Genomic DNA, 27089 nt, shown 5'->3' with positions numbered 1-27089 from the left:
CTGACTTCAGCATCAGATATTTTTTTTTCTATTTCACATCCCAGTTTGAGGGGCCATTTTGAAACACATTACACATTGTTTCACACAAATGGTTATACACACACACACACACACACACACAGTTCTGAAACTTTTTAACTTGGCACTCTATCTGTAAAATAATTCTATATAGAGCTGCCTCATTTAAAAAATAACTACACAGAATTCTATTGTATAGGTGTGCTATAATTTACTTAGTAGTCCCATATCAGTGGGCATGTATATGGTTTGCTGTATTGAAATGATGCAACAAATATTGAACACATTACTTCACACACGAGAATATTTCTGCAGGATAAATATTTTAGGAATGGAATATCTGACTCAAAAATAATCATTTTTAATTTTGATAGATATTTCCAAGTTACCCTCCATAGAGACTGAAACAATTTATGCACACTCCCATTATGTATGAGAGTTCATTCTTCATTTTAGTTATGTTTTTGTTTGACCTACACAGTGCGGTTAAAAACCTGAATTTTCAAAAATGAGAGCGTATTCATTTTCTAGAACTACCATACCAAAATGCCACAGACTAGGTAGCTCAAACAACAGAAATTTATTTTCTCACAGTTCTGGGGGCCAGAGGTGTGAAATCAAGGTGTCGGCAGGGTTGGTTTCTTCTGATTCCTCTGTCTTTGGCTTGCAGATGGCCACCTACTCGCTGTGTCCTCACATGGTCTTTTGTCTGTATGCATGCATCCTTGGTGTGTCTCTTTGCGTCCCAAAGATTCTCTTATAAGGACACTGGTCAGATTGGAATAGAGCTCTCCCTACCAGCCTCATTTTACCTTAATTAACTCTTTAAAGGCCCTATCTCCAAATACAGTCACATTCTAAGATACTGGGGTTAGGACTTCAACATATGAATTTAGGGGAGACATAATTCAGACCATAATGAGGATATTTAAATTAAAAGTTCAGAAATTTTTGTTTTCGTGAAAAACTTGACATTGGCCCTACAAACCGATGGGAATCAATGAGCTGGGGTGAACACTGACGCCATACTTTAGGTACCATTTATCTTTATGTATATATAAATGCATGTGTGTGTTGTCACACATATATACACATATATACACATATAAATATATGTATTTATTCACATATAAGAGAATTAAGAGGGACGTGTGATACAGATGCATATATATATATACATATATATGAAAATTAAGAGAAGAGTGAAACATTTCTTCCCCACAGTGAAGAGGGAAATATTGCAGACATATTAGATACAGTGCTCAAACAGCTTTTTGCCCAGTACCCCAACATATAGGAAGCACTCAATAAAAATACACATATAATGTTTAGAGTCAGGATTAATTGGTCTTGGGCTAGAATCAACTCACCTCTTGGGAGCCTTTAGTACCTACAAATGAATGGATTTGGGGACTTGGGGGCTAACATTCAATACACGTTCTTAAATCAAATGTGTAAAATCTAATTTTACAAATGATTCTTAATCTCTAAAATCTTTTAAACATGCATATATTTAAAATTGTTTCATTTACAATCTTGATTTAAGATTAGCATCCTGTCCACAAAGACATAAAGAACCAGCAAAAGAGCTTCAGATATAATGGAATGTAAGAGTTTCAATGCAAATGCCTTAGGTCTAATTTTTTGCATTCCTCTAAAATATCACAGAGAGCCAGGATTTTTTTCCCTCAGATCTTTATGTACACTGTATAGATTCCAAGGGCCAGGCAGTGACGGTCAAGGTGAGCAAGGGACCCTGGACTCTCGTTTGTCTCACAGCATACCGTAAGGCAAGTCGAGCAGCCTTAGCTTTACTTTTCCTTACCCTAAGCAGAAAGATCTGGACTTAATGTATTAATTTTAGTGGGGGAAGTGAGGAAACAGCAACTTAGAAGCATCAACTGAGGATCAGCTAAGTTATAAGAGCAGTAATTTCCCTCCCACTACCCATAACACCATCACATGCTATAGTGGGTCTGGCCTGTCAAAGGTTTGTGAGCTTAAGTTGAGGCTCTGCACTATTTGCATGGCCCCAGGGACACAGTGAACATCTTATTGTTACTGCTGAAACCTGGTGTTAGGATTTTTAGCAACAGGAAAGCAGACCCACTGGGTGTTCTGAGAGAATAATGGTTTACTCTTATACTGTAACTTGTGCCATAACTGTTCGAATAAGAAAAGAATGCCAAGTGGCAACCCCCAAAAGTGTTTCTCTGGCTGCTCTGCCTCCACTGCTCAAGTTGTCCCTCCATAGTCTTGGGGATATCCAGGGGATGTGCCCACGGTACTCTGTGTGTCCTCCCATGCTGCAGGAATGCACACCACCTGATATGGTTTGGTTCTGTGTCCCCACTCAAATCTCACGTTGAATTGTAATTCCTGAGGTTGGAAGTGGGGCCTGGTGGAAGGTAATTGGATCACGGGGGTGGTTTCTAATGGCTTAGCACCATCCCCCTAGTGCTGTCTCATGATAGAGTTCTCACGAGATTTGCTTGTTTGAAAGTGCGTAGCATCTCCCCTTTTACTCTCTCTCTTTCCTGCTGCCATGTGAAGATGTGCTTGCTTCCCCTTTGCCCTTTTACCATGATTGTAATTTTTCTGAGGCCTCCCCAGCTGTGCCTCCTGTACAGCCTGTGGAACTGTGAGTCAATTAAACCTCTTTTCTTCATAAATTACCTAGTCTCAGGTAGTTCTTTATAGCAGTGTGAAAATGGACTAATACACCACCTCTTTCTTCCCCTCCTCTGAGTCTCTGTGGGGAGGAATTTGATTGCTTCTGTCTGCAATGGAAGGGAATACTTCCACTGCAGATGTCTCTCAAGAGCATTGCTGCTACAGTTGCAACCAATGCATTCTGTCAAGGTGAATAGAGGTGGATAGAGGCCACCATATCACCAACTTGGTTGTCAGAATAAAGTGGGCAGCCCTCATAAGCAAAGTCTCCACCAGTGCTAGCTTCTCCCTCATAGTTATAAATCCAATAATATTTGTGCTTTCAGTGGCCCTTAGAAATTTTGCAGAAACAATTTTGGTTCTTAGTAGGTATTTTTTAATGTTTCCTTGTCCAGAGATTCAGGGTGAATTCATGATGAGGCTTATGCTGTGCTTAGAATGACCCCTTTCTTTCAAAGTTTACCTGTTGTCCTAGAAACACTCTTTTTCTGTTGACTTTTTATTCTTCCAGGATAAGTTATTTTCTATGAGGTTCTTTAGTCTCTTATGTGCATAGGTTCCTGGTGAGATCACCCTACTGTATCTTCATGAGTCACAAGGTGAAAAAAGTTACACCTCAAGCCCTTGCCTGAGTATGTGATCACTGATGGATGGGAAATTTCAGTTCTTAGAAGGTGGTGGGGTAGAAAGAAAAAATTACAAAGGGAAGGAAGATCAAGGAGCTCTGAAAATGTTGGGCTGTGGGGAAAAGATCTAACCATCCACTTCCTTGCTCTATCTCTGTAATGTTCATTCCAGAGGTTACCTAGAGCAAGAAAAGGGAAGAGAAGTGCTTTTTGTGAAGTGCCTATTACTTGCCAATCACTGGTGAGAAGTTCTTCATGTTCAATATCTTCTTTAGTCTTAGCAAATTCCTGTGGAGCAATGTTAGGATCCCAGTCTTACAGATGAAAAAATTAAGACTGGGAAATATCAAGTAATTGCTGGAATCTTGATTCTGACTTTGAAACTTCTGACGTTTCAGCAACACAATTCTGACTTCTCATTTGTTCATCAGCTTGAGTTAGAAGTCCTTCTGAAGCCCAGAGATGTCCCACGTCTGACTCTGTCCAACTATGTCCCTCTTAGCCATGTAATCTGGCTGCTCCTGCATCACCAAGCTGACCTTTAGGGTTGGCTTCTTTTAGTCCAGAGTTTCTCAGCCACAATACTAGTGACATTTGGAGGCACATAATTCTTGGCTGTGGCAGCTGCGTTGTTCATTTTAGGATGTTAACAGCGTCCCTGGCCTCTATTCACTAGAAGCCAGTAGCATCCTCCCTTACCCTGAGTTGTGACAACTAGAAATGTCTCCAGACATTGCTCAAGGTTGCCCAGGGGTCAGAATTGCCCCTGACTGAAAACCACAGATTACAGGATTCCAGTCCTAAGGCAGCTCCTCTTAAGAAGGCTCCACTTATCTGGTCATCTCCATGAATACTTCCTCATTACTTTCTATAGCCACATTCAACAGACCAGCACCTGACTTTTTTCAAAGAGGATGCAGAGACTCATGTACAAAGTGAGCTGAGTTGAGCAGGCCACCCGGGCTCTAGACAGAGCCTGGGTGAAAATGGCGGCCCTGAGGGTGGATGGGAGGAGTCTCTAGGCAGGACTGGTTGATGCCCCAGTGCTCTTTTTCCTGCTTCCTTCGGAGTGGGAAAGATGGTTAGAGTGGCAAGTATCTGAGGCCCTGTCCATACCTGCAACTCTCTAATTCGATCCTCGATAGATTTTAACTTTTTGTCTCAGGTTACTGTGTCTCCCTTGTTCTGGTTTCCTGTCTCCCTTATCTTTTCTCTGCTTTCCACTCCTTCCTTGGAGTTTGGGCATCCTAAGCAAAAGGAGAGACTCATTGGGATGAGATGAATTCTCTTTCTCAAAGGAAGCATTACACTCTTTATGTTGGCTTTACTATCTCCCAGTGACACCAAGTCTCTTAGCTCAGCAAACTACTAAGCAACAGTTTGCCAACTGTGATTAGATGCATCACGGCACACATGACCGCATATGTGTTTAACACAAACACAGATAAAGATACTTTTGCTCTAACTGAAATGGTATATTTTTGTTCCTCTACTCTGTTGTCTTATCTGGACACCTCTTAATATGGGACGGCTTCAAAAGTCACCTTATCTTTGATCAGTTCCTCACCGAACTCTGCAGATAGCACCCCTGTGTCCACTTGGCTGTCTTCAAAGAACAGTAGAGAAGAATGACCCAGTCCTGATGACTGGGCTTGGTAGAGGACAGGTGGAAGGGCATTTTAATGCTCATTGGTTGGCCCAAAGAAAATAGATGGCCAATGTTTCATGGAACAGGCACGAAGCAGTTGGTGCTTCTTGCCATCTCTTCCTCCAAGAGAACTCCTGGTTTGCTGGTTTGGAATAGTGATGATCTCAGTGCATTTGCATTGTTATCACTGATAGTTTCGGTTTTTTTATTTTTTAACTAAAAGTACAATTACTTAAACATTGATGGTCAAATGCATGTGTTATGGTCACAGGCTTACATGCATGATATGCATGATACATAACTGCTAGGAAAGAATGGAACATATACAGATAGGTAACCATGTTAGTGATGAATTAAAGGACTATTTCCTTGTTATGTTGTGTTATAACAACTTGTGATAAATATTGACATTATTGGGTTCATTTTAGTGTGACTTGGTGTTGCTTTAGCATAAATAGGTTTAATTTGGGCATCAGAAATGTATAAAAACTTTGCCATTTGATATTAATGGTGATTTTGTCTTTTACTTATGAAAATTTACATTAGGAAGGGCTTTTTTCAGAAGGTAGTGACTCTCAAAAGGTAGGAAGAAGACTGTGTATGGTGTATGTATGTGTTTGTATTCAGATTAGAAATAGACGTGGATTTTTAAAAACTTAAAAATATATATGTTTATGTAAAATATAATATATATTTTAAAATTAACTAATGTGGTTACATTTTTGTATTTGAAATCTAGAAGGTATAGACTCAGTGAAAAATGTTTTATACTTTGTAAATATTAACTTAGCAGTAAGATAATGATGATTTTATAAAACAAAAATTTATCCACAAAGAATTCATTGTTCTGGATGAGAGGGATTAAAGACAGGATGGTTAATGGGTACAAAAATACAGTTACATAGAAAGAATAAGATCTAGTGTTCAGTAGCACAATAGGGTGCTGATAGTTAACAATAACTGACTTTATATTTCAAAATAACTAAAATAATGGAATTGGATATTCCTAACACAAATTCTTGAGATGATGGCTATCCCAATTACTCTGATCTGATCTTTATACATTATATGCTTGTATCAAAACTATTACATGTATGGTTATACATATAAAAATTTATGGGGTACAGGTAACCCATAAATATGTACAACTATTATGTATCCATAATTTTTTTAAAGTAAATAAAAAAGAATTCGTGTTATAAATAGTATTTTAGTTTCTGATTTTATACTATATTTTTAGTCCTTGTTCTAACTTGTGATTTTGTAACAGGTTATGACTCCCAATGAATTCGCTTGGAATGGCTGTTTTTCTATAGTAGGAAACACAATGTCCTTAATATCAGATTATCATTATTTTACCTAAATTTATTCTCTCTTTGCAACTAATTATTTCAATCCAGTGACTCTGGGGACATTCTAAAGGTAGCCAGTATACATTATTTCCCTTGCAAGAGACCTATTTTCTATCTTTTCGCTTTTTGTTTTTGACAAACGTGGTTTTAAATGCCTGCGAAAACTGGCAGCCCCTCCTTTTCAAATGGCATTGCTGTTTTGTGGTTATTGTCTTCTGTTGCCTTAAAACTTCTAAACATGGTAGAAATAAAGCATTGTTGTCCCATGTGAGCCTAAGAACATCAACTTTGATGAGGTAATGCCAACCCCCTTTCACCCAATGTCAAGTGTCAGCTCGATGAAACTATTTCATGATATTTGACTTAGTGAAAATTTCAGGGACTGTCGCACTGGGCCTCTGGGATTCTCATCACACAGTAAGTCTAGTTGACTGAAGCATGAAGAAGAAAGATATTGCCAAATGTGTTGCAACCACTGATGTAATTTGCAGTTCACGTCTTTTCAGTGAAATAACATAGAGCATATGTGGTTAGCTGAAACTTATTTTAAGTCACAACTGGAAAAGTAAATGAAAGAGAAGAGAGAACCTCATAAATTAATTGAGTGGCACTTTAGAAGCGGGTACAACCAGGCTCTTGAAAGCATACATCTTACCCCTGGAAGTCTGCATTCCAGCTCTCAATCCTTGCAGGACAGCTTTATTGGCTTTGAGGTTTATGATTTATGACTTGCCATTTATGGAGTCTTTATAAAATTTCAGCAGAGAATATTCTGACCAATGCCATGATTAAAGGACAAAGGTTTAAACACGTTGACCAAGGTCAAAAAGGGAGTTAATTCTGAAGTTGGCAGTAGATGTCTGGCCTAGTTTTCATCTTCTCAGTCAGAATTAGCATGAGTGGCCATAAAATCCAGTATTCTCAGCAAAGTCCAGGTTAAACAGTCCCTATATAAATACTGATCATGCCCCTTTCACTCAGAAAGTCTCCCAGTTTCATGAAAAATTCTATATTCACCTTACTGTCAGGTGTTCTATGTCTTCATCTGCCTTAATATATTTTCCTGATTAATTATTTAAAAGGTTTATCTACTTTCCCTTTGTGTAAAATAAATGGGAGAAGATCACTGTGTCCTTCAAGTCTTTATAGCAATATAAAAAATTCAATTTGATGATTAATATTTTCCATTTTTAGTATTAGAATTTTATTCTTAGTTATATACACAAGATAAACAAGTGCATATATCCACACAAAGACTAGTACACTCCATTTTCTGTGCATTTTTATTCATAATAGTCCATATAGACACATACATATACACAGGCACAAATATCCATCAACAGGAGTCTGTGTTTTATTTGGATGGAGGAATACTACATAGCAACAAAAAAGAACAAACCATTGGCACACAAAACTCAATGAATGAACCTTAGAAACTCAACATGTTTCTCATGTTCTTCAACATGTGCCTCAAAAGGCACAAAGAGTACATATTGTACAATTTAATTTATGGGATAAGAAAACAGACAAAGCTATTCTTTCACTGGTAGAAATCACAATATGGCTTGCCCTGGGAGGTAAGGGTGGGTACTAACTAGATGGAAACAGGAGAAGGTTTCTATAATGAAAATGTTCTATATCTTCATCTGGGAAGCAGTTGCATGAATATATACATATGCAAAAATTTATAGAGCTTTACAGTTTAGATTTGAACAATTTATTGTATGTAAATTACATCTCAAGCTGTAAAAGGCCAGAGAAGAAATTATGTAAGAACCACATCTATTATATATTTCTATTAAATTTCTACAGCATGTTTATAACCACACCTATTAGATATTTCTATTAAATTTCTACAACATGTTTATTACTGACATATTCAGAGAAGTAACACAGGCTGTGAATAAAATAATACCATAACTCATTTTCATTAAGAATGGGTATTTATGCTAGGTGATGGGTTGATAGGTGCAGCAAACCACCATGGCACACATTTACCTATGTAACAAACCTGCACATCCTGCACATGTACCCAGGAACTTAAAATAAAAACAAAAATAAAAATTGAAAAAAGAATGGATATTTATCATTGTATAGTATTAACTTGCTCCAGTGTAACCACATTCCAATTTACTTTGATGTATCTGCCCTCAAAATAGCAAGAACAAATTGATTCTCATGGCTCTACTTGTCTTACCTCTCCCTTCCCTTTCTTCACCATCACTGAGTCTTGACTAACTCTTATCAAAGTTCTGTGGTCTTGGGTGAAAATGCTGAGCAAATGAAGTTCAGTCAGAGACAAGGCCGTGTTGGAAGGTTTGGTTGCCAGGTCCTGGAGACCTGAGAGATTTATGCTGAGCGCAGGCATTAGGAGGTCAGAGCTGAGAATACTAGGCATTCTTCTCTCATTCCTTCCCCCTCCCTAAACTCCTGGCTAGGGAAGGGAGAAGAAGAGGGAGAGAATTTGAGGTTGGAAGTGTACCAATTGGCACTTTCTGAAATTTGCTGCAGAATAATATAATTACAAACAGGCAGGCTCTGTTTTCATGGCAACAAAAACATACTTTAAGGCAAAAGTGTGGTGGGAGTGAGGAAAGGCATATGGCTGATTAAAACAACTTTCCTTTTTTTTCACCAAAACATTTAATTGGCTTTAGAGCCAAAGAAGAAGGTTCATAGTCAAAGGTGCCAGTAAGTTCCTTTGTATCCCACTTTTCATCTCTGCTTTGCTCCTATTTCGTGTCAAGGTTTATGTAAGTGCTAAAGGGTTTAGACCAATGATCCTCAGTTTGAGGTGATTTTGTAACCCCACCCCGGGAGACTTCCGGCAATTTCTGGAGACATTTTTGGTTGTCACAATTTAGGGGTGGGGTGCTGCTGGCATCTAGTAGGTAGAATCCAGGGATGCTGCTAAACACTCTGCAAGGCACAGGTTGATACTTACCTACAAAAATTATCTGACCCTAAAAGTCAATAGTGGTAAGGTTGAGAAACCCTGGTTTGGACTAAACCCTATGTCTAGGACTAAGAGGGAAGGCAGAATGTGTTAGGATTTAGAATCCTATCATAGAACTAATATCTTAGGAATCTTTTCATTTCACAATTCTGTTAGATGTGAATATATCTATATCCAAGGGCTGGGATGGACCCAACCCTCACAGCATTTCTCAGTGACTTTGTGGGGCATTGAGACAAGTAGAGCCACAAGAGTCCATTTGTTTTTGCTATTTTGATTCAAGATATATCAAAGCAAATTGGAATGTGGTTATAATAGAGCAAGTTAATACTATATAATGATAAAATATAATCTTCTTGAGGAAAAGGACAAAGATAAATGAAAAGATCATTGGATGAGTCATCAGAAAACCAGGATCCTAGGCCTGAACTGTCATAGATCTGTGATTTTATGACACTGGATGCTTGGGTACTCTTTCTCAGCCTGACTTTCCTCATTTACAAAATGAAAAGCTGAAGTAGATTACTTTTCTTTAGATCTCTTTTAACACAAATATTCAACGATTTGATGGGAACCAACATACTCTTCACTAAAAAAAAATGGCAGCATTAGTTCTGGAATATTTCAGACAATAAAATGACTAGAGGCATGTAAAAATTGTTATACACATTACTCTAAAAAAATCTCTTATTATGCCTGTCACATAGATGAAGTTTCTTTGTCTCTATAACATGAGGATATGTCTTTCTAAATTGTCAGTTAAACTGTTTGGCAAAATGTGTTCCAGGTAAAGAAAAATAACTGTGCAGAGCTGTTTAACATTTGTTCCTAATGTTAACTTTTAAACTCTGCTAAGAAAAATAATTCTGTTCAGAAATTTGATCTGTCTGCCTTCCTTTTGTATTGCTTTTGGCTCTTCCAGAACTTCAGAAATGTCAATTTGTTATTCATTTTGGCCTTCGCTAATCCTTCCAAAGAATGTGAAAATGCCCACAGTCTTTTATATTAGGAAATAACTGAGATTAAAACAGATTAAATCTAAGCTTCTTTCTTTGGCTCTGTTCTGATGTAATGAGTGTTATCACAGCATTTACAAAGGCAATGGGGTTTTTCACACTAAACTGTAATTTCTTTGTATGAGCATTCAGTAGGGCCATTGATACAGTTAGGCCTGGTGACTTTTCACAACTTAAATGCCAAGATCCTGGGGTGCTGCTCTGAAGTGTTGGACAAGGTGGTAGATGGGGAGGAGTTAGATAGACATAAGTGTGTGTCATGCCAAAGTCATGAAAGGGGAAGAGGGGGATGGACAGATTGAGGGTTGTGGACTTGCAGAACCAGTGGGAGAACATGGCAGGGTAGCCAGCTCACGTACTAATGAATTGGAAATCGAATTGTATAGGTGAGCATATTCTAGGTAGCATCTATTCTCATCACCAAGAATAATATAATGTTCTCTTTTTCATGCAAGACGCTATAGGACTCACATCAGAAAGAGGGCGTCTTTATTTTCCCGTAGTTACAAAGAATATGATGTTCTATCCACAACCCTTCATATAAACTGACTTGGGCTGAGATACTGTGACACAGGGCAAAGCTAACCAACTCACAGGGGCCGAAATGCATATGGCATTGGGCTTCAGTTCTACCCCTAAAATGGTATGGCAGAGGCTTTGAAGACAGTGAATGCATTATACTTTTTAGTTATTACTCAGCTACATTCTCTCCAACCCAAAGCTGAAAGAAAGCTGGAACTAAATTCTCTTAAGGGTTTGAGAAAAGCTTTCTGTTTTTAAGAGACTGGACAAAAAGAATCCCTCCCAGAAATCTGAAGTTTATTATTGTTTCCTGTAGTTGCACTTGCCCAAAGGAAATTCTCGTTTGATTGACTCTGTCTGCTGCTCCATAGTGACTTTCCAGCTCTCAGGCCTGATCCAAGGAGCCACAGAGCATGCCCATCAAGAGCTATGTGGGACCATGGGGGCAGGCCTGGGTTTTATGTGAAGTAACGGCTTTTCAAGCCTGGCATGACAGTTCACAGTCCAGCATGGCAGCCAGCAGCCCAGCATGAAGGAGGCAGACAGTTGAATAGATTATTTTTTGGTTTACTTAAAGAAATAGTTTTGATGTCAAATCCATTTAGGTTTCAAATGGGAAAATCAGAGTTAACCTCTCTATACTATTCAGAAAAAATCAGCTGAAAAGTGCAAAAACCAAATTGGTTTACCAACTGGTTGTCATCATGCCAGAGAGCATTATAACCAATGCTCTCCTCTTTGCATTCCCTTCACCCCAGTTGACTAATTGTTTAGATCCAATTAACTTTCATTTGTTGTATGTTGCATAAACTGGACTTTACAACTAGTTATAAGAAGAACAAGGAGGGAAGAGTATCTTCTTTGTATTGAATTATGTCTCGTTTTTCACAAGATAGTTCATATCTCCCTTCAAATGTCGTATATGTTATATGCCTCTTTAAATGTGATTGCTTGAAATTGTGAAAAAAATTAAAATTTTTATTGAAATGCTAATTATTTCAGAGGATAATTTTTAGTACAATGGTGTTTTTTATCCTGCCTGGTGGTGGTTTTGTCAGCATAACCACATTCTCCATTTTTTTCTGTCTTAAAAAGGCAATAAAACAAACAGAAATAAACAGAAATAAAAAAAAAACCAGCATCTGTTCCTATTCCTTCAAGCCTTGAACTCTTCCCCAAAATTCACTGTTCACTTAAAGCTTATATTTCGGAGGTCACCCATAATATCCTAGTATGAAAGTCATGGTGTTTCCTTAGTGCTCATTCAACACTCCTGCTCCATAGCATTCAACCTTGCTGACCAAGTCTTCCTTAGAATCGTCTCCCTCCTTATTTTTGTGACACTCTGTTATCCTTATCTTCCTATTTCTCTGATCACTTGGTTTTTGCCTCTACTTTTGGTCCCTCTTTCTGTTACTTTAATATAGTTTAATATAGACATTTGTCAAACCTCTTTCTCTCCCTATCCCTCTCCCTCTCTCACAACAACCCTGTACTAACACAGCTTTCATTAATTGTCCTAAATGGAGAACCCCATATCGTTATTCATTACTGACCCACCTCTCTAGATCCATCTAAACCAGAATTTTTCAAACTTGGCACTATTGTCATTTGGAAGCTGGACAATTATCTGTAGAAGGGGCTGTCCTGTGCATTGTATGAAGCTCAGCAGCACCCCTGGCCTCTACCCACTAGATTGACTAGCACACCCCCAGTTGTGAGTCAAAAACATCTCCAGTCATTGCCAAATGTGTCCTAGGAGGCAAAATCTCCCCTGGTTGAGAACTACTGAAATAAATATTGATCAGCAGTGGGTAGCAAGAGGTGGACACAGATCTTAGAAGAGGAGAGATGATGTTAAAAATAAGTAGATTTTACCCAACAACTAGATTAATTCGTAGGGTTTTTCTCAACATTAATTAATTAAGCTTTTCCAACAAATTAGGTAGGAAAAATATTTCTGCTTTTTCTTATAGAATGTAGTCAATTTTGAAATGTTTTTGTTTTCACACAAAGTACTTAGCCATATAGAGCTAAATTATAATAAGAGAATAAGCTAAATTATAATAAGGTGTTCTTAGAACTTTCATCTTAATTCTGTATTAAAGACCACTTATTTGACCATTTTCCCCATGTAATAACATTAAACTCCTTTAGAAAAGCTCTGGAACATACCCAATACCAAAAGGAAAAACTGTATGGTTAAAGGTTAAATAAAGTGCAGAGTTAACCTTTAGACATTTCAAATAGACAAGGCAAACATTCTCCTTTAAGCCAAGTGTCTGTCTCTTTAGAGTCTATCAATTTAATTTTTATCAGTTTTAACCAACTTTTTTTTATTATTATACTTTAAGTTTTAGGGCACATGTGCACAATGTGCAGGCTAGTCACATATGCATACATGTGCCATGTTGGTGTGCTGCACCCATTAACTCGTCATTTAACATTAGGTATATCTCCCAATGCTATCCCTCCCCCGTCCCCCCACCCCACAACAAAACCAAACACCACATGTTCTCACTCGTATGTGGGAATTGAACAATGAGAACACATGGACACAGGAAGGGGAACATCACACACTGGGGCATGTTGTTAACCAACTTCTTAAGAATGAAAGAAACCATGTTTATATCCTGGAATTTTAGTATTAAGGGAAGGCTCTAGATTTAGGAGACAGAGAACACTGGGTTAATAAGCCTGCCATTCAAGTTTTACTACAAAGATTTGCTTCCCTGGAGATTTTTGTCAAAATTACAATTTTCAGACTAAAATTATTAAGCATAGGTGCGCAAAACAAAATTTAAAAACTACCATAATCTTTTGACTGGGTAAGTTATGTCACTGGGAAACTAGCCTTACTTTCAATTATCTTAGCATGGTCTGTTTGGTTTTCCACTAGCTTTCAATCTTTATTTATAATAAGAAGACAAATAATACAGCTAGGTGCGTATTAGTTTCCTATTGCTGCTGCAACATATTACCACAAATGTAGCAACTTAAAACAACACAAAATCTCACTGCTCTGTAAGTCAGAAGTCGAGTAGGCTTGGCTGGTTTCTCTGCTCAGGGGCTCACAAGGCTGAAATCAATGTGTCAGCCAACTAGGCTCTCCTCAGGAGACTGAGAAAAATCCACTTCCAAGTTCTTTGGAGTTGTTAGCCAATTCAATTCCTTGCAGTTGCAGGCTTGAGGTCCCTGTTTCCTTGCTGGCTGTCAGTCAGACCACTCTGCTCCCAGCAGCTGCCTACATTCTTTCTCTTGCTTTCCCCTGGCCCCTGCCGACAGTGGTGGGTTGAGCCCCTCTTACCCTTGGAATTTCTTCAGTTTCCCCTTCCGTCATTGCTATAAACTGAATATTTGTGTACCTCCAAAATTCATATATTTAAACGTAATACCAATGTGATGGTATTTGAAGGTGGGGACTTTGAGAGGTGATTAGGTCATGAGGGCGTAGCCTCATGAATGGGATTGGTGCTCTTATAAAAGAAACCCGAGGGAGCTCCCTCACCCCTTTCACCATGTGAGGACAGAGCGAGAAGGCCCTGTCTATGAACTAGTAAACAGGCCTTCATCAGACACCAATCAGCCAGTGCCTTGATCTGAGACTTCCTAACCTTCAGAATTGTGAGAAATAAATTTCTATTATTTATAAATTACCCAGTCTAAGGTATTTGGTTTTGGCAGCCCAAACAGACTAAAATATCTTTCTATAGGTTCTTTATACATATATAAAATATATCCTAGTTTACTCCTTTCTTTTACAAAAACAATATGAAATTCCATTTATATAAAAAGTATAGAATAGGTAAATCCATACAGACAGAAAGTAGTGGTTGCCTAAGACTGAGGGTGGGGTGTTGTAAGGAGTAACTGCTAAAAGGTATGGGGTTTACTTTTAGAGGGATAAAAGTGTTCTCAAATTAGACAGTGGTGATAGTTGCACAACATCATGAATGTACCAAAAACCACTGAACTGTATAGTTTAAAAGGGCAAGTTGTATGATATATGATATATCTTAAGAAAAAGAAAACTAGGTCTAATCCTTCCTTTTTCTGTGACGTGGGCAAATGATTTATTGAAACTGGTTGAACCCCAAATGACTCTCTTCTGAAAATGAAGGAGGGGCTCCCAGCAGGAATGCTGGAAGGGTGAAAGTTGATGATGTTTGTGAAGCCCCTGCACATGGTCTGCCCTCTATAAATTGGGATGTGCTGACTCTTTCGCTCACTCCCCAAATCCTAGAGAGGGACCCCATAAGGATGCTAAAGGACTGGTTGGTACCTGCAGGGGAATGAGGAGCACCAAGGAGAAGAGGCAGGGACTGCCCAGGGTGATTAGAGTCTAACCACCCTTTCCTGATTGGGCTCTTTCTTCATGAGCTGGTTCTGGTCTTGGGAAAGCCACCTTGGAGTAAAATCAGGAATAGCTGTTGGGAGAAATAACATGTTTATCAAAGGTCAAGTGTATAAAACCTTCTGAAGCAATACCATGGCTAAAATCATGTGTTTTCCTTTTCCTTAAATTTTGGCGTCTCTTTTCTTTTTAGCCACTTGATTGCCAAGCCCCATAGAAGACAGATAATTTACAAGAAATTCATAGAGACTCAAAATGTAAGGTTCTTTGAAAGAAATTGAGGTGTAGTTCTTAGGTTAAGGGAAATGATTAACTTGATTTATCTGTGAAGGTTTTTTTCTCAGTGTGGAGGAAAATAGATAATGTGCATTGCCAAGTGATTTGCAAGACATTGATTGACTTAGTAAGCATTTATTGAATATCTACTTTGTTTAAAGCATTGTGTTGGGCACTCTTGGAAAAATTAGATACAGTTCTTAAACAGAAGGAAGAAAAGAAATCCATGTTTTTGGAAAGGCTGTGACTCATTTAAGCTCCATAACATCAAGGAAGATGAGAATTACAATGTTATTATATGTAATTTTTGGTATTAATGGGATTGAACTTATGAAATAATACACGGTGAGTGATAAAGGTTCAAATCCAGGTTGGATTAGCTCAAACATGTACTTTCTTCTCAGTACTCCATATTGCTTTTCTTATTTAAATGGCTTCATAATTTCTTTACAATATTTTCATAAATTGGGATTTAAAATGTATTCTGGTACTATCATTGAAATGGTTTATGTATTTCATATATATGTAAATTCACAGATTGAAAATATAAATTTTGAGAAGGTTAATATATGTAATATACTTTTTAAATATAGGTCTGTGTGCTTTACATACACATGCAATTAATTTAAGCAAAAATAAAATAGCTATATGAAAAAATCTATACCTTTTTCAAAAGGATTATATTTCTGCAAGAGCTTGGTTCTTTATTTATTTGGCTAGAATAATGTTAGACATTTTAAAATAAGCAATATTTTTCCCCAAAAATGTTGACATCTTTAACATCAACATAATGTCAGTTATTATGTATATATATATACACACACATATCTATATATACACAACTGTTCCCTTTTATGCTTCTTTCTCTTTATCCATGGGCTTCAATTGCCAGCGAAAATTTTTGGAACTATTACATGACATTTTTGAAGCCTATAACAAGCATATATTAGTGTCAGCAGTAAAAAGCACATAATTCTGTTTTCACAGTGGGAAGCCACATGGTAAAGGTTATACACTGATGAAAATATTATTTTGTAACAAATTTATGGGGACAGAGATGGAGAGATTCTTACCTGAAGGCAAATCTAGCTGTTTGGGTTAAGAGTCCAAAGCCCGTGATGATGCAGCTCATGAAAAATGTCCATTTCAATGAGCTGTTTTGAATACTTAATTCAATAATATTTAGTGAGTGTCTATTACACAAAAGGCACAGTTCTTTAAGTATCATGGGAAGAGTGACTCTAATTTCCAAAACAAAACAAAACAAATGGGTCATTTTATGTTTATGGAGACAATGGTATAGAATATCTGCAATCCACATGATCTTAGAGAATTCCTATTAATGTCATTGTGTCTATTATTTTTCCTGTGTGTCTCCAAATGGCAGAACAATAGAATGCTCTCTTCAACTTGAGAAAGTCTTTATATTTAAGGCAAGAAAATATGGTAAAAAAGAAACAAGCTATGGATCTAGCTTTGGAGATCTTAGGAAACAACTTGAGAATGATTTTTATCTTGGATGGCTTAGGTAGTGCTTCCCTGAACCTGGGAGTGGAGCTCCCAGTGCACAAGACTCCTTCTTATGCACCCCAGTGATTGAAGCTAATAGATGGTGTGAGACCCAGGAAGATGCAGAATGGCATGGGATCTAGGGGATATGGAAAGGACGTACATAGAGCTGAGAAGGAAAAAGGGCACTGAATTTGAGACAAGAGGGAAGAAAAGAGGCAGTTAAAAGCAGAAGAGGTGTATGTGATATTTTGATACATGTATACAATGTGTAATGATCAAATCAGGGTAATTGGAATATCTATACCTCAAACATTTATCTTTTCTTTGTGTTGGGAACATTCCAATCTTCTAACTATTTTGTGTACATCTATCAAAATATCATGTGTACCCTAAAAACATGTACAACTATTATATATCAATTAAAAAGAAAAAATAAATTATATTTTTAAAAACAGTTCTAAAAAAAGATAGAAGAAAAGTTGAAAGGTTATAGATTATCTCAGTTTTGTCAGAGAAGGTGGGTTCATTGAAGATTGAAGTGGGTGGAGGTGGATTTGGTAACCCAGACAGAGTAGAAATATTTTCAGCATCTGCTACTGAGCCACTGGTGAGAAATCTTCAAGGAAAAAGAAGATTTATATAATTCAGTAATTTATAAATGATCCTAATTAGTTTAAGATCTGCTCTAACATCACTCAAAAACAGATGTGTAGGAATGAAAAGTTCCATAATTGTAATAGAAGTCAGTTGGGAATTGGCAAGAGGAATTCTAGGGTGAAGGGAAAAACAAATTATTGACCATTGGCTCTTTCAGAACTGAGTCAAGAGGCCACTCAGCTATGGTTGTATATTAGTTTCCTATGGCTGCTGTAACAAATTACCACCTACTTTATGGCTTATACAGCACTTACTATCTTAGAGTTCTAGAGGCCAGAAATCCAAAATGAGTTTCACTGGGTTGAAATCAAGGTGTCAGTGCTAGGTCACTCCTACTTTCCCAGGGTGAATCTTTCCTGCCTTTCCCAGCTTTAAAGGCTGCTGACTTTCTTTGGTTCACAGCTGCATACTCCAGTCTTTGCTTCCATCCTCATATCACCTTGTGTGACTTTGATCCTCCTGCCTCCCTCTTATAAGAATCCTTGTGATTACTTTGGGCTCCTGGAAAATCACCTCATCTCAAGATCCTAAACTTAATAACATCTGCAAATCCCTTTTCCCATGTAAGGTAACATATTCACAGGTTCTAGGGATTAAGACGTGGAAACCTTTGAGAGGGTCACTATTCATTGGACCACAGTTGGCAATCACTAGACAACTAGGGAGGGATCCAGGAAGTGGATGCCATCATGAAGAAGGAGATGCAGCAGGAATTAGGATTTGAAAGCATGGGAATTTCAGGAGGTTGTAGTCTATTAGAGGGATCTCACGGTGTGAGATCTTAGTCACATGAAATGGTCAAGTATATTGTAATGCTTCCTTAGAGGGGAAGTACCAAAGAGATGAGTTCTTAGTGCACTGAGGGACAAGGATCTGTGAACTGTGGTGTCAGAAGGGGCATCAGTAGGGTTCTCAGTGCCTTGGAGGATGATGTCTTTGAAAAGAAAGACGGCAGTGGGTGCCTAGTGTCTTAAAAGACCTGGCAATGTGTCTCAGAATGGAACAACAATAAATGGCAAAGGAGAGCTGTGTAAGTATATGATAAAAGTCTTAAAACCTGGGAACAGAGCCAGGCTCAGTGCTCATGCCTATAATCCCGTTACTTTGGGAGGCCAAGACAGGAGGATCTCTTGAGCCCAGGAGTTTGAGACCAACTTGGGCGATATAATGAGACCCCATCTCTACAAAAAAATTACAAAATTAGCTGGGCATGTTGGTATGCACCTGTGGTCCCGGCTACTCAGGAAGCTAAGATGGGAGGATCACTTGAGCCTGGGAGGTCAAGGCTGCAGTGACCCATGATCACACCACTGTGCTCCAGTTTGGGTGACAGAGAAAGACCCTGTCTCAACAAAACAAAACAAAACAACCCCCCCCCCCCACACACACACACACAAACTAGGAACATTATAGCATATTGATGTTGGGGCAGGAACCTAAAAGCTATAGAAGAAAGTAGGGACTATTCCATCTCCTCCTAGTCATTCTAATCCCATCCCCAAGTCATGGGAAGTGTGAGAAGGAGCAATCAAACTTCCTTTGGAAAGGCTGGGAAGGGAGGTAGAGCCTTGAGGATAAGGCAAGGGGCAGAGACATTAGAGAATATGAAGGCATATGGATATGTTATCAGTAGACTATGGTCTGCAAAAATAGTAGGAGTAGAGTTACCTTCTTGAGAGCAGGCCTCGGATAGTTCTGAAATGTGAGGAGAGTTTTCTGGAGTTGAGAGTGGGAAGACATTTGAAATTACAGCAGTGAGTGCTGATACCTGAGACAGTGCTCTTTCTTCCTAGTGGGAGAAGAAGAAAGCCAGTGCATTCTTTTGCCAGATAATTTATGTCACAGAGATGCCTCTGAATAAAAATTACTTACGTGTAGCCTCTTGGCACTTACAAAGCTTCTTCACAAACTACTATATCTTTGAATCCTCCATTTGTGTAGGTATTTGTATCATTGTTTTATAGATGAGCCCACTAGGCTCAGAGGCATCACAGGACCAGTCACAGGTCACATGGCTAATGAATGACAGAGTTGAAGCCAATCCCACATTTCCAATTCCAGTCCAGTTTTTTGTTTTTTTCCCCCTGCCCCCTGCATTTAGAAAGAAAAGTAGCCTGAAAAATACTAGCACAGTTGAAGAGAGTGTGGAAAAATAAGAGAAGTTTATTAAACCACCAGGTAATTTAAAAATTGGTGTTCGACAGGAAAAGGGAGGAGGTGGTTAAGAGAATTTTTCAAACTTAGAAGTTAATATGAAAATGGTACCACGAAACCTTGAAGGAAAAATTTATTGCCTTGTAAACCACCATTGTGTTGACTTGTTGTTCATATTGTGGTGAATCCTGAAAGTGCTGGCCTACAAATATTCCATGTGGTGTGGACACTGCAATTTTGGCTTCTGAAATGACCATATCATTTTGAAATTTCAAGTGACAGAAAGGACAAACTCCCAAGCAAAACAAAGCTGAAGTCATCTTAACAAGTTCCTGAATGGGTTAAAGTACAGAGTGATTGAGTAGCATACGTGTGTGGGGGGGTGGGGGGGCCAGGTGGGCAGTGTGTTCCTCAGGGCTATTTATTTATTTTTATTTCCAACTTTGATTTTAAGTTCAGGGGTACATGTGCAGGATGTGCAGGTTTGTTACATAGGTAGCTATGTGCCATGGTGGTTTGCTGCACAGATCATCCCATCACCCAGGTGTTAAGCCAGCATCCAACAGCTGTTCTTTCTGATGCTCTTCCTCCTCCCACCCTCCAACAGGCCCTAGTTTGTGTTGTTCCTCTCTGCCCCCCACCATGTGTCCATGTGTTCTCATCATTCAGCTACCACTTATAAGTGAGAACACACAGTGTTTGGTTTTCTGTTCCTGTGTTAGTTTGCTAAGGATAATAGCCTCCAGGTCTATCCATGTCCCTACAAAGGACATGATCTCATTCCTTTTTATGGCTGCACAGTACTCCATTGTGTATATGTAACAATTTTTTTTTTATCCAGTCTATCATTGATGGGCGTTTAGGTTGATTCCATGTCTTTGCTATTGTAAGCAGTGCTGCAATGGACATACACGTGCATGTATCTTTATAATAGAATGATTTATATTCCTTTGAGTATATACCCAGTAATGGGATTGCTGGGTCGAATGGTATTTCTGCCTCTAGGTCTTTGAGGAATTGCCACACTGTCTTCCAAAATGGCTGAACTAATTTACACTCCCATCAACAGTATAAAAGCATTCCTTTTTCTCCACAACCTCGCCAGCATCTGTTGTTCTTGACTTTTAAGTAATAGCTATTCTGACTGGTGTGAGATGGTATCTCATTGAGGTTTTGATTTGCATTTCTCTAATGATCTGTGATGTTGAGCTTTTTTCATATGATTGTTGGCTGCATATAGGTCTTCTTTTGAGAAGTGTCTGTTCATATCCTTTGCCCACTTTTTAATGGGGTTGTTTGGTTTTCCTCTTGTTAATTTGTTTCAGTTTCGTATAGATGCTGGACATTAGACCTTTGTCAGATGGATAGTTTGCAAAAATTTTCTCCTATTGTATAGGTTGTCTGTTTACTCTGTTGATAGTTTCTTTTTCTGTGCAGAAGCTCTTTAGTTTAATTATATCCCATTTGTCAATTTTTGCTTTTGTTTCAATTGCTTTTGTTGTCTTTGTCATGAAATCTTGCCTGTGCCTATGTCCTGAATGGTATTGCCTAGGTTTTCCTCTAGATTTTTTATAGTTGTGGGTTTTACATTTAAGACTTTAATCCATCTTCAGTTGATTTTTGTGTATGGTGTAAGGAAGGGTTCCAGTTTTAATTTTATGCATGTGGCTAACCAGTTCTCCCAGCACCATTTATTAAATAGGGGATCTTTTCCCCATTACTTGTTTTTGTCAGGTTTGTCAAAGATCAGATGGTTGCAGATATGCAGTCTTATTTCTGGGTTCTCTATTCTGTCCCATTGGTCTATGTGTCTGTTCTTATAGCAGTGCCACACTGTTTTGGTTACTGTAGCCCTGTAATATAGTTTGAAGTCAGGTAGCATGATGTCTCTAGCTTTGCTCTTTTTGCTTAGGATTGCTTGAATATTTGGGCTCTCTTTTTTGTTTCATATAAATTTTAAAATAGTTTTTTCTAATTTTGTGAAGAATGTCAATGTCAGTTTTATGGGAATAGCATTGAATCTATAAATTGCGTTGGGCAGTATGTACATTTTCACAATATTGATTCTTCCTGTCCATGAACGTGGAATGTTTTTCCATTTGTTTGTGTCATCTCTGATTTCTTTGAACAGTGGTTTGTAGTTCTCCTTGAATAGGTCCTTCACTTCACTTGTTAGCTATATTCCCAGGTATTTTATTCTTTTTGTGTCAATTGTGAATGGGAGTTCATTTGTGATTTGGTTCTCAGATTGCCTGTTAGTGTATAAGAATGCTAGCAATTTTTGCACATTGATTTTGTATTCTGAGAATTTGCTGAATTTGCTTATCAGCTTAAGAAGCTTTTGGGCTGAGATGATGGGGTTTTCTAGGTATAGGATCATGTCATCTGCAAACAAAGATAGTTTGACTTCCTCTCGTCCTATTCGAATATGATTTATTTCTTTCTCTTGCATGATTGTCCTGGCCAGGACTTCAAATACTATGTTGAATAGGAATGGTGAGAGTGGGCAACCTTGTCTTGTGCCAGTTTTCAAGGGGAATGATTCCAGTTTTTGCCCATTCAGTATGATATCATTTGTGGGTTTGTGATATATGGCTCTTATTATTTTGAGGTATGTTCCTTCAATACCTAGTTTATTGAGAGTTTTTAACATGAAGGGATGTTGAATTTTATCAAAGGCCTTTTTCTGCATCTATTGTGATAATAATATGGTTTTTGTCTGCAGTTATGTGATGAATTACATTTATTGATTTATATATGTTGAACCAGCCTTGCATCCCAGGGATGAAGCCTACTTTACTGTGGTGGATAAGCTTTTTGATCTGCTTCTGGACTTGGTTTGTCAGCATTTTGTGCAGAATTTTTGTATCAATGTTTATCAAGGACATTGGCCTGGAGTTTTCTTTTTTTGTTGTATCTATGCCACGATTTGGCCTCATAGAATGAGTTAGGGAGCAGTCCCTCCTTTTCAGTTTTTTTTGAAATGGTTTCAGTAGGAATGGTACCAGCTCTTCTTTGTATCTCTAGTAGAATTCAGCTGTGAATCCATTTGGTGGTGGCTTTTTTTTTTTTTTTGGTTGGTAGGCTATTTATTACTGCCTCAGTTTCAGAACTCGTTATTGGTCTATTCAGGGATTCAATTTCTTCCTAGTTCAGTCTTGAGAAAATGTATGTGTCCAGGAATTTATCCATTCCTTCCTTGTAAATTTTCTAGTTTATGTGCACAGAAGTGTTTATAGTATTCTCTGATGGCGGTTTGTATTTCTGTGGAGTCAGAAATCAGTGATTTCTGATTGTGTTTATTTGAATCTTCTCTCTTTTCTTCTGTATTAGTCTAGCTAGTGGTCTATCTGTTTTATTAATTTTTTTCAAAAAACCAGCTCCTGGATTGATTGATTTTTTGGAAGGGTTTTTCATGTCTCTATCTCCTTCACTTCAGCTCTGATTTTGGTTATTTCTTGTCTTCTGCTCGCTTTGGGGTTTGTTTGCTGGATCTCTAATTCTTTTAGTTGTGATGTTAGGTTGCTAACTTGAGATCTTTCTAGCTTTTTGATGTGGATATTTAGTGCTATAAATTTCCCTCTTAACACTGTGTTAGCTGTGTCCCAGAGATTCTGGTATATTGTATCTTTTTTCTCATTAGTTTCAAATAACTTCTTGATTTTTGCCTTCATTTCATTATTTACCCAAAAGTCATTCAGGAGCAGGTTGTTCAATTTCCATATACTTGTGTGATTTTGAGTGAATTTCTTAATCTTGAGTTCTAATTTAATTGCGTTGTGGTCCAAGAGACTGTTTGTTATGATTTCAGTTCTGTTGCATTTGCTGAGGAGTGTTTTACTTCCAACTATATGATCAATTTTAGATTAAGTGCTGTGTGGTGATGAGAAGAATGTATATTCTGTTGTTTTTGGATGGAGAGTTCTGTAGATATTTATCAGGTCCACTTGATCCTGAGCTGAGTTCAGGTCCTGAATATCTTTGTTAATTTTTTGCCTTGATGATCTCTCTAATATTGTGGGATGTTAAAGTCTCCCACTATTATTGTGTGGGAGTCTAAGTCTCTTTGAAAATCTCTAAGAACTTGTTTTATGAATCTGGGTATTCCTATATTGGGTGCATATATATTTAGGATAGTTAGCTCTTCTTGTTGAATTGAACACTTTACCATTATGTAATACCCTTCTTTGTCTTTTTTGATCTTTGTTGGTTTAAAGTCTGTTTTGTCAGAATCTAGGATTGCAACCCCTGCTTTTTTCTGTTTTCCATTCGCTTGGTGAGTTTTCCTCTATCCCTTTATTTTGAGCCTATGTGTATCTTTGCATGTGAGATGGGTCTCTTGAAGACAGCATACTGATGGGTCTTGGTTCTTTATCCAGCTTGCCATTCTGTGTCTTTTAATTGGGGCATTTAGTCCATTTACATTTAAGGTTAGTATCGTTATGTGTGAATTTGGTCCTCTCATCATGATGCTGGCTGGTTATTTTGCAGACTTGTTTATGTGGTTGCTTCATAGTGTCACTGGTCTGTGTACTTCAGTGTGTTTTTGTAGTGGCTGGTAAAGGTTTTTCTTTTTCATAGTTAGTGCTTCCTTCAGGATCTCTTGTAAGGCAGGTCTGGTGGTAACAAATTCCCTCAGCATTTTCTTGTCTGGAAAGGATCTTATTTCTCCTTTGCTTATGAAGCTTAGTTTGGCCAGATATGAAATTCTGGGTTGGAAATTCTTTCCTTTAAGAATGTTGAATATTGGCCCCCAATCTCTTCTGGATAGTAGGGTTTCCACTGAGAATTTTGCTGTAAGTCTGATAGGCTTCCCTTTGTAGGTGACCTGGCCTTTCTTTCTGACTGCCCTTAGAATTTTTTCTTCCATTTCGACATTGGAAAATCTGATGATTATGTGTCTTCATCTTCTCGTGGAGTATCTTACTGGGGTTCTTTGCATTTCCTGACTTTGAATGTTGGCTTGTCTTGCTAGGTTGGAGAAATTCTCCTAGATGATATCCTGAAGTATGTTTTCCAAATTGGTTCCATTCTCCCTGTCTCTTTCAGGTACTCCAATCAGTCATAGATTTGGTCTCTACATAATCCAGTATTTCTCAGAGGTTTTGTTCATTCCTTTTCATTCTTTTTTTCTCTATTCTTGTCTGACTGTCTTATTTCAGAAAGATAGTCTTCAAGCTCTGAGATTCTTTCCTCTGCTTGGTCTATTCTGCTATTAATACTTGTGATTACATTGTGAAGTTCTTGTAGTGTGTTTTTCAGCTCTGTCATGTTGGTTATGCTCCTCTCTAAACTGGCTATTTGGCTGTCAGCTCCTACACTGTTTTATCATGATTCTTAGCTTCTTTGCATTGGCTTACAGCACGCTTCTTTAAGTCAGTGAAGTTTGATTTTTCCACATTCTGAAGCCTACTTCTGTCATTTCAGCCATCTCAGCCTCAGCCCAATTCTGAGCCCTTGCTGGAAAGGTGTTGTGGTCATTTGAAGGAAAAGGGGCACTCTGGCTTTTGAATTTTCAGTGTTTTGGGGTTGATTCTTCCTCATCTTTGTGGGCTTATCTACCTTTTATCTTTGAGGTTGCTGACCTTTGGATGGAGTTTTTATGGGTTGTTGCTGTTGTTTTCCTGCTTGTTTGATTTTCTTTTAACAGTCTGGCCACTCTTCCACAGGGCTGCTGTGGTTTGCTGGGGGTCCACTCCAGACCCTAGTTACCTTGGTTTTTCCCATACTTGGAAGTATCACCAGTGAAGGCTGCAAAACAGCAAACATGGCAGCCTGCCCCTTCCTCTGGAAGCTCCATCCCAGGGGTACTGACCTGTTGCCAGCCCAAATGTACTTGTAGGAGGTGACTGGAGACCCCTGTTGGGAGGTCTCACACAGTCAAGAGGAATGGGATCAGGGACCCACTTGAAGCAGTCTGGGTGCTTTTTTGGTAGAGCAACTGTGCTGTGTTGGGGATCCCTTCAGCACCTGATCAGTTTTGGCTCTCCAAGGCCCAAAGGCTGGACCCGCTGAGATGCCCAAACAGCTGAGGTGGCACCCTGCCCTACTGCTTGGGCACTTGGTCCCAGGGTGAAGTGAGAACTCTGTCTGCTTTAGAACATGGGCAGGGATGGCCGGATGCCCTGGCTGGGAGGACCCACCTCAGAGGAGGAGTGGACCAGGGTCCCACTGAAAGAAGCAGTCTGGCTATGCTCGACAAAACAGCCATGTCATGCTGGGGAACTGCCTTTGCCTCTGTCAGCTTAGACTCTCCAAAACCCACAGGCTGGAATGGCTGAGTCTACCAAACAGTAGAGATGGTGGTCTGCCCCTCCCACTGAGGGAACTGTCACATCTCAGACAGGCTTCACCCTGTTGCCAGTAGCAGGCTGGAATTCCAAGCCAGTGGGTCTTAGAGGGGCAGTGGAAGTGGAGTCTGCAGACTGATGCTGCTCAGCTCCTTGGATTCAGTCCCCTTCCTAGGGATATGTATGGACCTCTTGCCTTGCCTGAGTTGCAGACATGTTTGTTGGGGATCCTGGGCCCAGAGTATGTAAAGTTCCTGGATCTCTGTGCATTCCTGAGCAGTTGCCCTGCTGAGACTCCATACAGCTCTTTGTGTTGGACCCAAGGCCTTAATGGCAGGGGATCATGAGGGGATCTCCTGATCCACGGGTTGCAAACATCCGTGTGAGAAGTGGTGGTTTCCCAGGGTTGCACAATCACTCACTGCTTCCCTTGGCTGGGGATGGGGGTTCCCTTGGCTCCGTGTCAATCCTGGGAGGGCCGTCACCCTACCCTGCTTTTGTTCATTCTCTGTGGGTAGTTGTTTCCCTGATCAGTCCCAATGCGAATGCACCTGGATATTTCAGTTGAAGGTGCTATATTCACTTGCCCCTTTCATTCTTCTCCATGAGTGCCTTACTCCACAGCTGCTTCTAATAGGCAATTTTTGGCCCTCTCTCTAGGGCTATTTAATTAGGAAACGAGAAATCACTATTCTCCCCAAATTAACGTGCCCTGGTTACAAAGTCTTGAGGATAATCGAGTCTGTTCTTGGGTCAACTGAAAAGAAAACTCAGATGGACAAAACAGAAGTGTAACACTTCCCCTTTCTAGAATTTAAACTTAGAAATTGTGAATACTGAGTATATGCATAATTTCTTTTAGCCAGATCTGGAGAGACTATCAGTTAGCTAAAAGTGTAAACATTTTTCTAATGTTTTTATTCCCAGTTTCTGGTAAAGACATAGAAAGAGAAGTGAGGTAAAGAATAGCTAAAAGAAAAGAGGATTTTACATGAAAGTGAAGTTTTTGGTAATTATGAAGAAAATTAAACAACG

General features: G+C 38.7%; 1 long non-coding RNA gene across 1 annotated transcript in view; it reads left to right on the top strand.

Annotated features, from left to right (window-relative positions):
• The window catches only part of LOC100580811, a 149149-nt gene extending 133218 nt beyond the window's left edge, over positions 1–15931 (top strand). The window contains exon 5 of the long non-coding RNA XR_001114348.1: positions 15359–15931. This is a non-coding gene — a long non-coding RNA (uncharacterized LOC100580811). The remainder of the gene's footprint in view (positions 1–15358) is intronic.
• The last annotated feature ends 11158 nt before the right edge of the window (positions 15932–27089 follow it).

Source organism: Nomascus leucogenys, chromosome X (genome assembly GCF_006542625.1).
Source record: "Nomascus leucogenys isolate Asia chromosome X, Asia_NLE_v1, whole genome shotgun sequence".
NCBI lineage: Eukaryota > Metazoa > Chordata > Mammalia > Primates > Hylobatidae > Nomascus > Nomascus leucogenys.
The sequence above is the reverse complement of the archived record's forward strand: the minus strand, read 5'-3'. Positions and strand labels throughout refer to the sequence as shown.